We start from the raw sequence: 14,670 nt of genomic DNA, 5'->3' as shown, positions 1-14,670 counted from the left end.
GACTTAGAACGCCTTCACCTCCTGGCAATGCAGCGCAGCAGGTCTCAGCCTTATTTTACCCAGCCCCTATTCAACATGGAGCTGCTCTGGTTCAAATGCCTCTGACATGCTTACCGTTAATCCTAATGTCCAGTATTGGGAACACCTTTAATAAATATTGAGTGGAAAAAAACAAATGATTTTCCTCTGATCTCACAACCTAACAACACAGAAGACTTATATTACCACGTGTATGGGGTTTTCCCAACCAACAAGAAAACAATCAGCTCTGCAGAGGACCCTCTGATGTCCTCTCATTCAACTCACTTATGGGACTACCTACTTGGAGATCAATTTACCAGGTCATTTCACTGGTACTTCTGACTGGCTATAATTGGAGTTCCCATGACCCCAGCCTTCGGTTTGATTCATTTGCTAGAGCAGCTCACAGAACTCAGTGAAACAAACTTATTGATTGATTGCAAAGGATATTACAAAGGATACCGATGAAGAGATGCATAGAGAAAGGCAGGGGAGAAGAGGTGGGGTACTTCCAAGCCCTCTCTGGGCACGCCACCCTCCAAGACCCTCCAGGTGTTCAACTATCCAGAAACTTCCTGAGCCCTGTCCTTTTGGGTTTTTATGGAGGCTTCATTACATAAGCATGATTGATTAAGCCATTGGCCATTGGTGATCAACTTAACCTTCAGCCCCTCTCTCCTCCCCAGAAGTTAGGGGCAAGGGCTGAAAGTTCCAACCATCTAATCCTTGGTCTTTCTGGTGACTGGCCCTACTCTGAAGCTACCAGCCAACAGTCAACCATTAGCCTACGGAAAAAAAAAAAAAAAAATCACTCTGGAGACTCTAAGGATTTTAGGATGCCAGGAAATGGGGTCAAAGACCAAATATATATTTTATAATATCATAGTCATCCATTCATTAAACCGTCATATCTTAAAATGAATCTATCCCAGGATTACATTATTTCTTGATAACCTAAAGGCCTCTTACATATTTTCTTGCTTTCTTTATTTTTTGGAAGTAGTTATAATGGGGGAGTAGCTAGGGAGCTGGTAGCTTTATAGACTTCTCCTCCCGTTAAAATGTGCTCCGGTCCCAAAAAGCTGCCTTCGTTTCTGCAGGCTGCACTATTTCTTCTACCCATGCTGAAATGCACTCAACCACATACCTCCTTGCTTGCAGCTAAGCCCTGACTCCTTTTAGTTAATAACAGCTCACCCCGGCACATGACATCTGCAGAAAAGAAACCCGATCCTCATAACCAGCAGCTATGACACAGTCGCTGCATTCAGCTCTTACTGCTGTCCTTGCCCTGCACCCTCACCCTTCCCACACGGCCCCTTCCCTCTGCCCAGTCACTCATTTACATCACAATTGAGGTCCTCTCCGGAGTCCAAGTCTCACCCCTCCATCTGCTAGGACTGGACCCACCAGCACTTTCCATCTTCCTTGTCCTTTCTTGTTGCCTTCTCTTTCTCCTCCACTACCCCCAGATTGCCCCTTACCCTTTAGGATTCCCTCGCCTATGCCTTCTTAGACTTTTCCTCCTGCTCAGGCCCTTCCCCAACTCCGAGCCCACCTCTCTCTGGGGTCTGCAGGAAAGCTTCTCCCAGGTGAGGAGAGGTAAGGCTGGGAGCTAACCCACATGCACAATTCTTTTTTTTTTTTTGAGATGAAGATTTGCTCTGTTGCCCAGGCTGGAGTGTAGTGGCGCGATCTCGGCTCACTGCAACCTCTGCCTCCCGGGTTCAAGCGATTCTCCTGCCTCAGCATCCCGAGTAGCTGGGATTATAGGTGCCCACCACCACACCCGTCTAATTTTTGTATTTTTAGTAGAGGCGAGGTTTCACCTGGGGTTGGCCAGGCTGGTCTCGAACTCCCGACCTCAGGTGATCCACCCGCCTCAGCCTCCCAAAGTGCTGGGATTATAGGCGTGAGCCGTGGCGCCCAGCCATAATTCTTTCTGTCGCCAGTTAATGACCTATCCATCTCTTCCACACACATTAGTCTCTTTCCCCCGCCCACTGCCCTTCAGACATTTCCCTCCAGGAAGCCAAGATCACACTCCTGAGAGGTAATCCCATTGAGACACACACACACACACACACGCACACACACACGCACACGCACACACCCGCACACACACACGCGCACACACACGCACACAGTCTCATGGCAGCCACTCTATCTTTGTTTTTGATCACAGCGCTCCAGGGAGCCCACTGAGTGAGGGACCAAGGGTTAGGTCAAGGGGTCACTGAGAACTAATTCAATCTTCTTTTGTACAAATCCTAACTTCCAGTTTAGGTGGGGCCACCAACACATCCCACTTTACTAGGACTTTCCTGGTGATTTAGCACTGACATCCCACGTCCCAGAAATTCCCACAGTCCCGGGCAGATCTTTTCACAAAGTGGAGCTTGGAGTGCAGAAAAGCTCAACACCAAGGGAGTGTTGACGCTGGTACACACACGTACACCCCAGTGGGTAACATCGTCCAGCTGTGATCTTATCTCCACATAAAGGGCGTCTAACACTCAGGCCCACAGACTCCAACACGTCCACAGCCCTGAACCCAATGCCCAGGCCGGGATGCCACTGAGGTTTGAGTGCCCACATGGAGAAGCCTTCATCACACACTGGGATGGAGATGATTGCCGCTGTGCTCCAAGCTACCTAGTGTATTCCAAGGGGTTCCCTAGGATGGGGAGAAGGGATGAAAAGTTCATAAACACCCACTGTGTAGAGTGTTTTGTGATGTTGCAGTTGGGAAAGGGTAGCTGGTAGAACCCAGGCACAATAAAATAAAATATGATGCATAAACACACGCTTATCCATTCATTCAACAAACAAACATTGAGTCTTGGGCTGGGTGCTGTGCTCGAAGCTGGGAGTACAGTGTTGAGTGAAAGAAGGTCTTGCCATCTACTGAGAAAGAGCTCAAAGTAGAGAGCAGCTGTGCTACAGAGTGATTAACGCCCACTGTAAGAAGACGCAGAAGGAGCCTCACAGACACAGGAAGGCTTCATAGCGGAAGAGTGCCTTCTGAGCAAAGTCCCAGGGGCTTTGGGCCTAGGGAGGAGTGTGGGAAAACCTGGGGCCGGGTCCGAGGGAGAAAATGACAGATTTATACACTCCAGTCTCAGAATAGACAGAGGGCAGGATTGGGGAGAGGAGGAGAGGAAGTGGTGGTGGATGACATGAAGATACAAAGATACACAGAGTCCCAGTCATGAAGGCCTTCTCTGCCATGTTAGGACATTTGGGCTTTATTTTGGGGGCCATAGGGTATCCTTGGGAGAACTAAGAAAAAAACCAAGTAACAGGTCTATTAATTTCCCAAGGGAAGTATGATAGCAACTTAAGACTAAGACAGTGGCCGTGGAATCGCAGGGAAATGCTGGTTTGGAGGAAAAGCGATGGTGAGACAGGGCTTGGTGGCTGGTCAGAAGTAGGCTGAGGGCTGAGTGGGAATCAAAAGTTCCTGGTTTGCTTAGGTTTCGTGGGACCGGTTTCTGGCTTGATCACAGTTGTGCTGTTCACTAACACTGGGATTCCAGAAGGAGGAGCACGCTGAAGGCAGATGGATCCTGGCAAGGAAGAGAGAATGAATAATTCCACTGTGGATGTGCGAGGGTGAGATGTGGCTCCTCCGAGGGAAGAGCAGTTGCATGTTTAGGGCAGGAGCTCAGGGGAGAGGATTTGGCTGCAGATACCGATCTGAAAATCATCCCCATGGGGATGCAGCTGAAGCCGTGCAGAAGGGGCAGAGGTCAGGGTCTCAGATGCAGCCTGAAAAGCATCCACATTTAGAGAATGAAAGAGGTAAAGGTGACAGAGAAGGAGAGGCTGCGCAACAGGAGGAAAGCCAGGCAATCATAGTATCATATAAGCCAGGGAAGCAGTGTTTCAGAAAACACAGACTGAAAAAGAAAGAGACAGAACCGCTGAGAGGTCAAGTTTGCGAACTATTGGGAAGGTCCATTGGATTTAGCAACATCCTGGAGGGCAGTTCTAGCGGACTGGCGAGGACAGAAACCAGGGCCTCTGTGGATTGAAGAGCCAGTGAGAAATGAGCGAGCAGCAATAGTGAGTATGATGTTCTGTGTCTCTCGAGAAGTTTGGCTGTGAACAGGGGGAAAGACAGCAGTCCCTGGAGAAGAACATGGAGTCCAGGAGCTTGTAGGTTATTTTTGAACTGGGAGACTTGTGCACGTTTAAATGCTCATGGGAGAGAATAATAGAAAACTGGAAGTGAGAAGGTTGGCGTTGACGAGAGTCACGCCATGGCTGGAAGGATTAGTCTGAGATGAAGACAGACTTCTGTTTCATGGTGACAGGCATAGAGGAGGCAGCAGTCACGTCAGTTGCAGGTTTATGAGTTCAGGAAATTGAGGGAGTTTCTTCCCAATGATTCTGCTTATCTCTGTATTATAGAGATGAAGTTGTCTGCAGGGAGTGTGGCAGCAGAGGTGGGTACAGGGCTTGGTAAGTGGCAAATGATCGATAGGATTTGAGAAATGCAAAAGGAGCAAGAGAAGCACAGGTCAGCTAGGAGGTTTTGATTCTTGGATCCCCATCGACATCTGGGCTCAAAAGGAGTTCCATATCTAGTGGACAAAGGCACCACTTCAAAATACAAAGTCCACCCAGCAGGGAAAACCAATGAGGACCTGATCTGGGAAGGGGGGTCGGGCTCAGCAGGGAGAATTTGGCATGAGCAAAGCCACGGGGGAGGGAAAAGGCAAGACAGGCCCTTGAGGGTGGTCAAGGGACACCAGTAAGGTCACTCTCAAGGTCAGATGTGACCCAGAGTATCAGTGACTGCGCGTCATGGACCAGTCAAGAAGCAGGCCTAGTCATTCTAGCCTGAAATAGTGGGGGATGACCTGGGAAGACAGATTGGGCTTAGATGGCATCGGACCTTGGATGCCAAGTTGAATGTGTTCATTCTCTGACGTGATTCATGACATGATTCTATTAAGGCAGATTCTGTTCTACTCAGTGCTATGTCTACAGGGCCCTGATGGACACTGTGCACAGTAAATGTTCCATAAGTACTTGTGAATATTGAAAAAATGCACAGGTGCTCCCAGCAGCTCACCCCTCCAGTGGCTGCTCTCTACCTGTCAAAGCTAGTGCTGACACATGTACCGGGAGATGACCCCCCCCCCCAACCCGCTGCACCTGCCCCACCAGGCACATCAAGCCAGGTCCTGGCCCTGCTTTCACCTTGCTTGCCTATGGCTAGGCTGTCCAGCAGCCGCGTGCACCCACCAAACCACAGGCAATGGAAATGCATAGTCTTGGGTTTGAATTCTTAACAGAACATAAGACTGGTATTGCTTTATTCAGACATAGTCAGGGAAGGCAAGAGGGAGGGAAAGGCGCTTTCCCACCATCCCTGCACAGGTGAAGCAGCCACGGTCAGGGAGGTTGTTCCTGGCAGAGGGAAGAGTAGGTGGGAAAGCACCGAGAGGATGGCATATGGGGCCTATAAGCCAGTTGGCATCACCGGGGCCAGAAGGGCAAGGAGGTTCAGGAGCAAAGCGGGAGTGACCCTGACGTGCTGGCATCTACAGGTGGCTCTTCGGAGCCTCTTTAAGCACCTCTGGCCTTGCCAGCTGGTAACATTCACCAGGAAGGTTCACGGAGACAGAGGGGGCACAGCTGAGGGACTTAGGTGGTAGTTCGGGGCCAACACTGCAGGAGCCCTGGGCTTCCAACAAGAGGTTAATTATCTCACTGTCAGGGGCTGTGGGGTCTGCAGGCTCCAGGAGAGTGGAGACATGGCCGGATGCTCAACCCAGGCTCAGTGGCTGCTGTACTAAATGTGAGCCCCTAGTTCACTGAGGAGCCTTGGAGGAGGAGGCAGGCAGCTTGAGGAATCAGGGCAGAGGTGACACAGAAGTCAAAATTCCTCAGCCAGACACATCAAAGGGTACCAAGAGAGCTTTAACTCAGGACAGGCAGAGACTCGTTGGGAACGGCCACAGGCTTCCTGGCTTGTGCACACAGACTCCCATGCTGTTGAGCACACAAAAATACACTCAGGCACACACAGTGCCAGGTACCCAAAGCTGCCCTTGCTGAGGGACCAGGTTAAACTCTTCGTGCCACACCAGGTCATTTCCAGCACCCAAACTTAGGAATCTGAGCTGTGCCTCCTGCCGGGACTTCCTCGATCCCAATCCTTTCTGGATTCTGAAACCCAGAAATCTGAAATCAACCAGGTCTCCCTGCTCCACCCCTCACCCCACCACACACACACACACACTCAGTACATTAAAAGGTGAGCCATACTGCAGTAGGGGTGAGGGGCAAGGCCAGAAGGGGAGGAAGCATCTTTAAAACTTGTGCTGTGTTTCCTCCACCCTTCATCTTCTCCCACACCTGCCCGCCTCCTGGAGGAGTCTGCGCCTTTTGTCCTAAGTTCTCCGCCTTCCCTGCCCAAAGCAGAGCCCTCCCAGGGGTGGCAGAGGTGTCAGAGGGCTTTCCAGGCTGCCTGTTTCTTTCCTACGCTGTCTCGCCACTTCTGTCCTTCGTCATGCTCTTGCCCCATCCAAACTCGCAAGCTCCAAATTGCCCTTGATTTTCCGTGGAAAGACAGCACGTATCACCTGCCCTCAGCCACTGTTGATGGCTGATGACACAGGAAGCCGCAGGCTGCTGGGGTGCAGGGCGGGAGACCTGGCTTCATCCTTGGTCTGATGGGAGTATTTTTGTAGCAGTGCCTCTCAGCATAGAATGATCTTCCCCCTCCACCTATGCCTCCTTCCTGCTCTGTTGTGAAAGAACGATGTAAAAGGAAAGAGCACTGGCGAGGGAGCCGGGAGGTGGGGGGGAGTCAGGCTTCCAGCCCAGCTCTGCCACTGCCTTGCTGAGTGGCCTAGGACACGTCACCTACCCTCTGTGGGACTCGTGGAGCACTGAAGCATCGCTGGCCTTAACAGCTTTTCTCCATTCTGTGGTTCCATCTGTGATCTGGTGCCAACTCGTTTGACTGCCTGGGACGCCTGGTCCTGCCCGCTCAGGAAGGGCCTCAGGCATAGGTGGAGTAAGGAGGTGGGTACCTCTGTGATGCCCTGAAGGGGCCCCAACACCCTCTGTCTGCTTGAGGGTGCCCATTAGTGAGAGGCTCCTGTGCCCATCCCATCTCCTGGCATGAAATGGAGAGTCGTGCACCTGCTGCACTTCCTTCCATGGAAGACCCTGGTCTAGAGAGTGAAGAGGACCACAGTGTGGACCTGGGGACGGTGAAGGAAGATCAGAATTTTGGAGAGAGGGAAGCTACAAAGGCATCCCACAAAGTCAGAGATCCGTTGAGAGAGTTCCCACCCAATCTGGGATTGTCGGATTTGCCAAAGGCTAACCAGGTGTCAACCTGCCTAGGGAGCTCACAGCAGCTCCACTCCCCTTCTCCTTGCCCATGCATGCCATCGCTGTTTCCATTGATTCTTCCCTACTGAGCTTAAACCTGGCCTCAGAATACCCAGTTGGTCAATGGGTAAAAGCTATGTTTCAATTCCCATCCAAGGCCCTGTTGGTTCATGTCGGTTCCTCACTCAGACTCAGACCGGGGATCTTTAAATTCACTTTCCAGGGGTGCCCACTTAGTCTCCACTCTGGGTGTTAAAAACCTGGCAGGCAGGGGGCCATCTGCCTCCAGCATTCTGGCCTCCAGAGTCCCATCTGCTCCTAGGTTCCAGTCTCTGTCTGTCCAGGTAAGATGGGAGGGAGTCTAGATGCCTAGCCCTCCTCGAGATTACACCCACTCTCAGGTTTAAGATCTGTATCACGGGTCGTCGGAAAAGGCTCCCTTCCTCTGGCGGGGCCCGGCTCACTTGGGCCCTGGTGTCCAAGCCATGAATGCGGATGAGCCTGCCTTCTGCTCTCTCACGTGGGACCAGCCGCAGCACAAACAGCAGCAGGGTGAAATTTGCATGAGCTTTGCATGTAACTGTGGCTTTATTTTTGGAAGGGGGAAGGGCAGGTTGGGATTGGTGGGTAATCTTGTTCCTGGGGAGAAATGTCAATCAACGCTGCTAAGACACAAGCTGCCCACCGGGACGGAGGAAGGCTCCCCGGCAGCTGAACGCTGACAACCTGCGCACAAAAGCCCGCCCGGCAGAGTGGCTTTTGATTCCTCCAGAGCAGTGGGAAGCCGAATTGCTTCCGATTGTTCGACCCGATGGAATGACTCAGCCTGCCAGCGATTTCCCTTTCACTTTCTGCCTTTCCACGGAATCCAAGTGCACTTAACTGAGAGCTGCGTGGGCCCCTGCTCCCAACCCACCAGCAGCCTCTCTCCCCAGCACCTCAGCAACCTCAGCCCCTCCTCATGTTGCCCACGTTCCCCCACCCTCTTCCTCCTCCACTCTCGCCTCTTTTTCATTCATGCATTCACTCAGAAAATCTGTATCGAGCTTTGCTCATGTAGCCCTTCAGGCGTCTGCAAATTGAGCACTGGGAGGTTTGCAGCCTGGGCTGAGATGATTAACTAGCTCAAAGGCTCACCCCTGCCCCAGCCCTGGCCCCCCGACCCCTTTCCCCCTCATCTAGAGCAGCAAATGGGAGGAAGGGTCAAGGACAAGGAATACAAACAGGAGGAGGAATTCCAGATAAGGAAAGCTGAATCGGGCAGAGTATGTATGGGGGGAGGGGGAACGGGGAGAATCATCATAAAAGGGGAGTCAATTAGCCCTGGGCACGTGCCCCATTCAGCCCCAGAGAGACCTCTGCTGGGGAGCTGGCTGCAGGCCCGCCCACCAGTCTGGTGCAGCCTGGGCCCCCCAGCCCCAGCTGGCAGATGCCTGGGGACAGCTCTCACATCTCTGCAAGAGCAGCTGCGCTCCTGGAGGCCGAGAGGCAGGTCTGGTGAAATGGGAGTGGGGGTGGGGATGGGGGTGGGGAGTCCTTCCTAAAGGACCTGCACTTTTAACTTCAAGAAATGCGGGGATCTAATTCTAGCATCTTTCCATACTGCTCTATAATTTCACGTGCACTTCGGTTTCAATGCATCCAACGTGTATTGTTCTCACTGGTCAAGCATTTGTATATCTGTGATTGCATTTAATCCTGTCAGTGGCTGGGTGTTGGTATCAACTGTGCTTATCTGACACATGAGGAAATGGAGACCCTGAAAGATTGAATCGTATGCCTGATGATACAGCAGATCCATCGGTCTGGTATCTTTTGTCTAGGGCCTAATGCGAACATGCAAGTAAAGTGTGTGCCAAATGGGAGGTCTGGGCCGGCCGCCGTGACTCACGCCTGTAATCCCAGCACTTTGGGAGGCTGAGGCGGGTGGATCATGAGGTCAAGAGATCAAGACCATCCTGGCCAACATGGTGAAACCCCGTCTCTACTAAAAACAAAAAAATTAGCTGGGTGTGGTGGTGCGAGCATGTAGTCCCAGCTGCTTGGGAGGCTGAGGCAGGAGGCTTACTTGAACTGGAGAGGCAGAGGTTGCAGTGAGCGGAGATCGCCACCACTGCACCCAGCCTGGCGACAGAGTGAGACTCCATCTCAAAAAACAAACAAGCGAAAAACCAAGTGTGAATTCTGATGAATGATGCCTGATGGTTTCCTCCTAAGGACCTACAACTGTGTCTGGTTCCCTGACTGCAGCACCCCCTGACTCCCACACCTCTCTGTTATCCAGCCCCCAACATGGAGAGCAGGTCTGCACTCTTGGGCTCTCAGCACCCTGGGGACAAAGAACCTGGAGGAAAAGAACACAAGGACAATGCCAGAAACCAGGTTACCTGACAGCCCAGACAGCATCTTCTACCAGGGCACCTGTGAGGTGAGGCAGATAAGAGAGTAACTTTTTTTTTTTTTTTTTTTGAGATGGAGTCTCACTTTGTTGCCCAGGCTGGAGTGCAGTGGTGCAATCTTGGCTCACTGCAACCTCTGCCTCCCAAGTTCAAGCAGTTCTCCTGCCTCAGCCTCCTGAGTGGCTGGGACTACAGGTGCGCACCACCGTGCCTGGCTAATTTTTGTATTTTTAGTAGACGTATGTTGGCCAGGCTGGTCTTGAACTCCTGACCTCAGGTGATCTGACCCCCTTGGCATCCCAAAGTGCTGGGATTATAGGTGTGAGCCACCACGCCTCGCCGAGAGAGTAACTTTCACCTCCTTTTCTACAAAAGAAAAAATTAAAAACCACTTACCTGCTAGAGGCAGAGACAAACTGGCTCTAACTCAGCAAATTCCTAAGAAAGCTGTATTTTCAGTTAAATTCGTGGTGCTTTTTAAACTCTTTTTGTTTAGGTATACATAGCTGTCAGATCTCTCAAGCAGATCCTCCAAAACAGAAACTCTGCCTTGTATTTTTTTTGTCTTGGTCCAAAACTCTGAACAGGATTGGTTGTTGAGGAAGGGGATGGATGCACTTCCCCCCGGGTGACCAGTTGTCTCAAAGTCTAAGTGATGACTGTTCAGGCGAAAACCAGATTTGGGTTCTGGTAGTAAAGACTTGCCTTCGTTATCTACATATGTGGAGACCTCAGTTTAAGTCACATGCCCTCCCGGGACCTCAGCTTCCTTTCTGTGAACGAGGTCAGTAGTCACTGTGCCTCCTTATGAGCTGATTTTATTAAAAATATTTCTTGATGGGCGGGCGTGGTGGCTCACACTGGTAATTCCAGCACTTTGGGTGGCCAAGGCAGGAGGATCACTTGAGCCCAGGAGTTTGAGACCAGCCTAGGCAACATAGCAAGCACTGCCCTGTCTCTACACAATATTTAAAAATTAGACAGTTATGGTGGCTTATACCTGTAGTCCTAGCTACTCGGGAGGCAGAGGCAGGAGGATCTGCCTGGGAGGTTGAGGTTGCAGTGAGCTATGGTTGCACCACTGCACTCTAGCCTGGACAACAGAGTGAGACAATGTCTCCAAAAAAAAAAAAAAAATTGAGCACCTATTGTATTCTTAGCACTGTGTTTGACCCTGTGTGTGATACAAAGAAGCTTTAGCCCTATCTCTGCCTTCAAGAGGGTTTAAAGATAAGTGGGATGACAGACTTTCACCCCTGAAAAGTTAGATGATGCAAGAGCTGTCTGCAGGCTGAGGGCCAAGGGAGCTGAGCACTAAGGAGCAACTGTGGCCGAGGGAACTTCCTGCCCTCTGCCCAGAGCAGGGAGATGGGAGCCAGGCCTGAAACAGGGCTGCATTCTTTCTTGGAAAGGAAGCTGAGGTTTCATGATGAGATTCTTGTTTGTTGTTTTCTCCCCAGCCTTTTTTTTTTTTTTTGACAGAGTCTTTCTGTTGCCCAGGCTGGAGTGCAGTGGCATGATCATAGCTCACTGCAACCTCCAACTCCTAGGCTCAAGCAATCCTCCTACCTCAGCCTACCAAATAGCTGGGACTATAGGCATTGTGACACTGTGCCTGGCTCATTTTTTAAAAAAGTTTTTGGAGACATGGCAGGGAGGGTCTCACAATTTTTCCCAGGCTGGTCTCGAACTCCTGACCTCAAGCCATCCTCCTGCCTTGGCCTCCCAAAGTGCTGGGATTATAGACATGAGCCACTATGCCTAGCTGAGATGCAAGTTCTTTACGAGAGGCCTTGCTCCTCTTTTTCTCTGCAGTCAACATGATGCTTGCCATGCCGCTACCCTGGGGGACAATGTGAATGAATAATAGTGAGTGTGAAGTTCTCCAGGTTGCACAGATGGAACTGAGCATGAAAATGCAAAGGCGTGGTTCCCATGGCTAAGATTAGAAATTACCCTGGGCTGGTGATGCTGCCCCAGTGGGAAGGAGAGAGCTACAGGCAGAACTCTGATCCCTGCCCGGCAACCACTGGCCATTCCTGGAGACAGCTTGCTCCCTGACCTGGGACTGCAGCTGCAGCCTCCTCTGCCTTCCAGGCACTTGAACCCACAGGGTGACCGTCTCTGATTGGAGCAGCACGGTGACCCCAACAGGCTGGACTCCCATTTGTATCAGACAACCTGACCCCACACCCCTGCTTTCCACACGTGCCCAGGTAGATCAGGGGATGCTGTTTCTCCCCTCCCCTATTCCCCTCAGCTGGAAATGAAACCCAGTTGGCCCTGTCCTGGTAGTCAAATAGACAGAATACAGGGTTGGAGCCTGGAATTTGTGATATGAGCTTGGCAAATCCCTTTTCCGCTCTGGCCTCAGGGTGTAGTGAAGCATTTGGGGCAGAGGACAGCCAAGGTCCTGCCTGGCTGGTTGTGCCTCGGGTTCCAGGCTGCTGCAGAGCAGGGGGCTCCTCTGTACCGGCAGCAGGTCAACTCCTCTGCTCGGCCAAAACTCCTTCACCACACCTGGTCACAGGGCTCCTCCCTGGGCCTCAGTTCTGCCAGTGCCACTCTTCTGAGTAACAGCAACTTCCCCTCCCCTCCTCTAGGGTAATACAGCCAAGTGTGACTCAGGGGCTCTCTGTCTCACCGCTGCTGCCTTCCTTTGATGTCTTGGCTAATAGGGGTTCTAGATGTCACCTCACCTGGACAATTTAGGGAAGGTGGTTTTGAAAACTGACAGCTTCTGAGACCCCAATAAAATAAATCTTAGTAAAGCTTTCACATGTGGAAAAATAATCATATGTAAGAGAGTTTTTGCAACAGAATGGAAACATCTAAATAGGGAATAGTAAAAGAAATGAGGTGGAATATGACACAGCGGGTAAATGGGAAGATCTAGCTTTACATGCTGTCAACATGAATGGATCCCAAGTATCAAATAAAAGATCGAGTAAAACAATCAAGGTTGCAGAATGATATATATGACACCATACCATTTATGTAAAGTGAGAAACATATAGTATTATAGACATTAAAGTATGTTTAATGATCCAAAAATGTTCCCACTCAAATCATGAGAATTTTCCCCCGAGGGAGAGAGCTTACCGTTAGGAGTGGGGAGAAGGAATAGGGAATGGGGACTCCAACTCCGAGACTGTTTGTTTCATTTCTGAAACAAATATGGCAGCATTTTAACAATTGTCGATTCTGCACGGGGGTACTTGGGTTATTTTTGTACATATTTCCATATCTTAAAAATTTGTTAAACACAAGGAAAAGGAAGCTGCCGTGGGGGATGTCCGATGAGCATCGGGCGAGCCTTCGGGAGACACTGTTCCCTGAGCCCTGCTTGCTAGTCCAGAGGGCCTGCCCATCTGACCGCCCAGACCCCTTCTTCCACCTCGTACTCCACTTTGAGTGGTCTAAGGTCCGCCCACCTCTTGGGGACTGGACTGGCTGCAGGCTGGAGTCTGTGGAGGGATGGGGCTGCCTTGAGAGGATGCAACACATTTGCTTTGGTTTCACTTCCAGTGGTCTCTCCAGTTCCTAAAGGGAAGCAGGGAGTCCTTAAAGTGAAGTCAGTAATCCAAAACCACGTTATTTGTTCCTCTCCAAAGTTCATGTTCTATCCCCCAGAGCAGGATGTATTAATGTTTTTAAACTAGGTCAGTCAAGGGGCATTAGGGGTCAGGGAACCCTTAGAAGTCCGAGCCAAAATGTTGGAGGCAGTGCATTTTTCTGAAGAGAGGGTTGACAGCTCTCATTAAATTCTTAAGAGGTCTCAAAAAAAAAAAAAAAAAAAAGACTGAAATGAATCCAGACCCTTGTGCTGTGGTTGGAAACGGAGCCCAGAGGGGGCTGGAAGCTCTGCACCAGTGAAGGGAAGACCCACATCTCCCTGCCCAGTCTCCGCCTGCTTCCAAGTTCAACGTGGTCATGGTACAGGCAGTGGCACTAAGACCTCTATGGCCAGGCCAGCTTCTGCCCTGGGAGTCCAGCCCCGCAACGCTTGTCAAATCAACAGAGCATCTCCGCGAGCTCTCCTGGGGAGTAATAATGAGAAAGAATATTAACAATGACCAGCACTAGGGACTTTTCAAAATGCTTTCTAAGCTCCTACTTCCTTTCCTCTCCCTACTGAAGTCACGTGGCAGAGCCCGTGTGGTTACCTTCATATTACAAGTGAGGAAACTGAGGCATAGAGAGGTTACATAGCATGCCCACGGTCACACTGAATCAGTGACTCAGCTGGGGTTTTAAACACATATTTTCCTTCTCTTCCCCCCAAACCAAGTTTCTTAACCACAGAACCATTGACATTTTGGGTGAAATCATTCTTTTTTTTTTTTTTTTGAAATGGAGTCTCGCTCTGTCGCCCAGGCTGGAGTGCAGTGGCCAGATCTCAGCTCACTGCAAGCTCCGCCTCCCAGGTTTATGCCATTCTCCTGCCTCAGCCTCCCGAGTAGCTGGGACTACAGGCGCCCGCCACCTCGCCCGGCTAGTTTTTTGTATTTTTTGGTAGAGACGGGGTTTCACCGCATTAGCCAGGATGGTCTCGATCTCCTGACCTCGTGATCCGCCCGTCTCGGCCTCCCAAAGTGCTGGGATTACAGGCTTGAGCCACCGCGCCCGGCCTGAAATCATTCTTTGTCTTGGGGCTATCGTGTGCGTTCATTGTAGGATGTTTAACAGCATCGCTGGCCTCTACTCACTGAATAACAGTAGCACCCCCATCATGACAAGCAGAAATGTGTTGTCTCCAGGTCCTGCCAAACTACCCCCATTTGAGAACTGCTGCTCTGATACTAAGCCCAAGTTCATCCAGACCTCAGTGCCTTTGCACCTGCTGTTCCCGATGAGCGGCTCGTTTTACAAAACCACTTTATCAGGCTGG

At 50.8% G+C, this 14,670-nt stretch overlaps 1 protein-coding gene across 2 annotated transcripts in view; it reads left to right on the top strand.

Moving 5' to 3' along the window:
- Nucleotides 1-14,670, top strand: part of LZTS1 (leucine zipper tumor suppressor 1) — a 58,463-nt gene that overhangs the window by 27,534 nt on the left and 16,259 nt on the right. Inside the window, exon 1 of one of the 2 annotated variants that reach the window (XM_025394109.1) lies at nt 3,551-4,089. The exons of the other annotated variant lie outside the window; for it this stretch is intronic. The gene's annotated coding sequence lies outside the window, so the exon portion shown is untranslated. Of the gene's footprint in view, nt 1-3,550; nt 4,090-14,670 lie in introns of those variants that run through there. 2 annotated transcript variants of the gene reach the window in all.

Source organism: Theropithecus gelada, chromosome 8, assembly GCF_003255815.1.
Source record: "Theropithecus gelada isolate Dixy chromosome 8, Tgel_1.0, whole genome shotgun sequence".
Lineage (NCBI taxonomy): Eukaryota > Metazoa > Chordata > Mammalia > Primates > Cercopithecidae > Theropithecus > Theropithecus gelada.
Note: the sequence above shows the minus strand (reverse complement) of the source record. Positions and strands in the feature narration are given on the sequence as shown.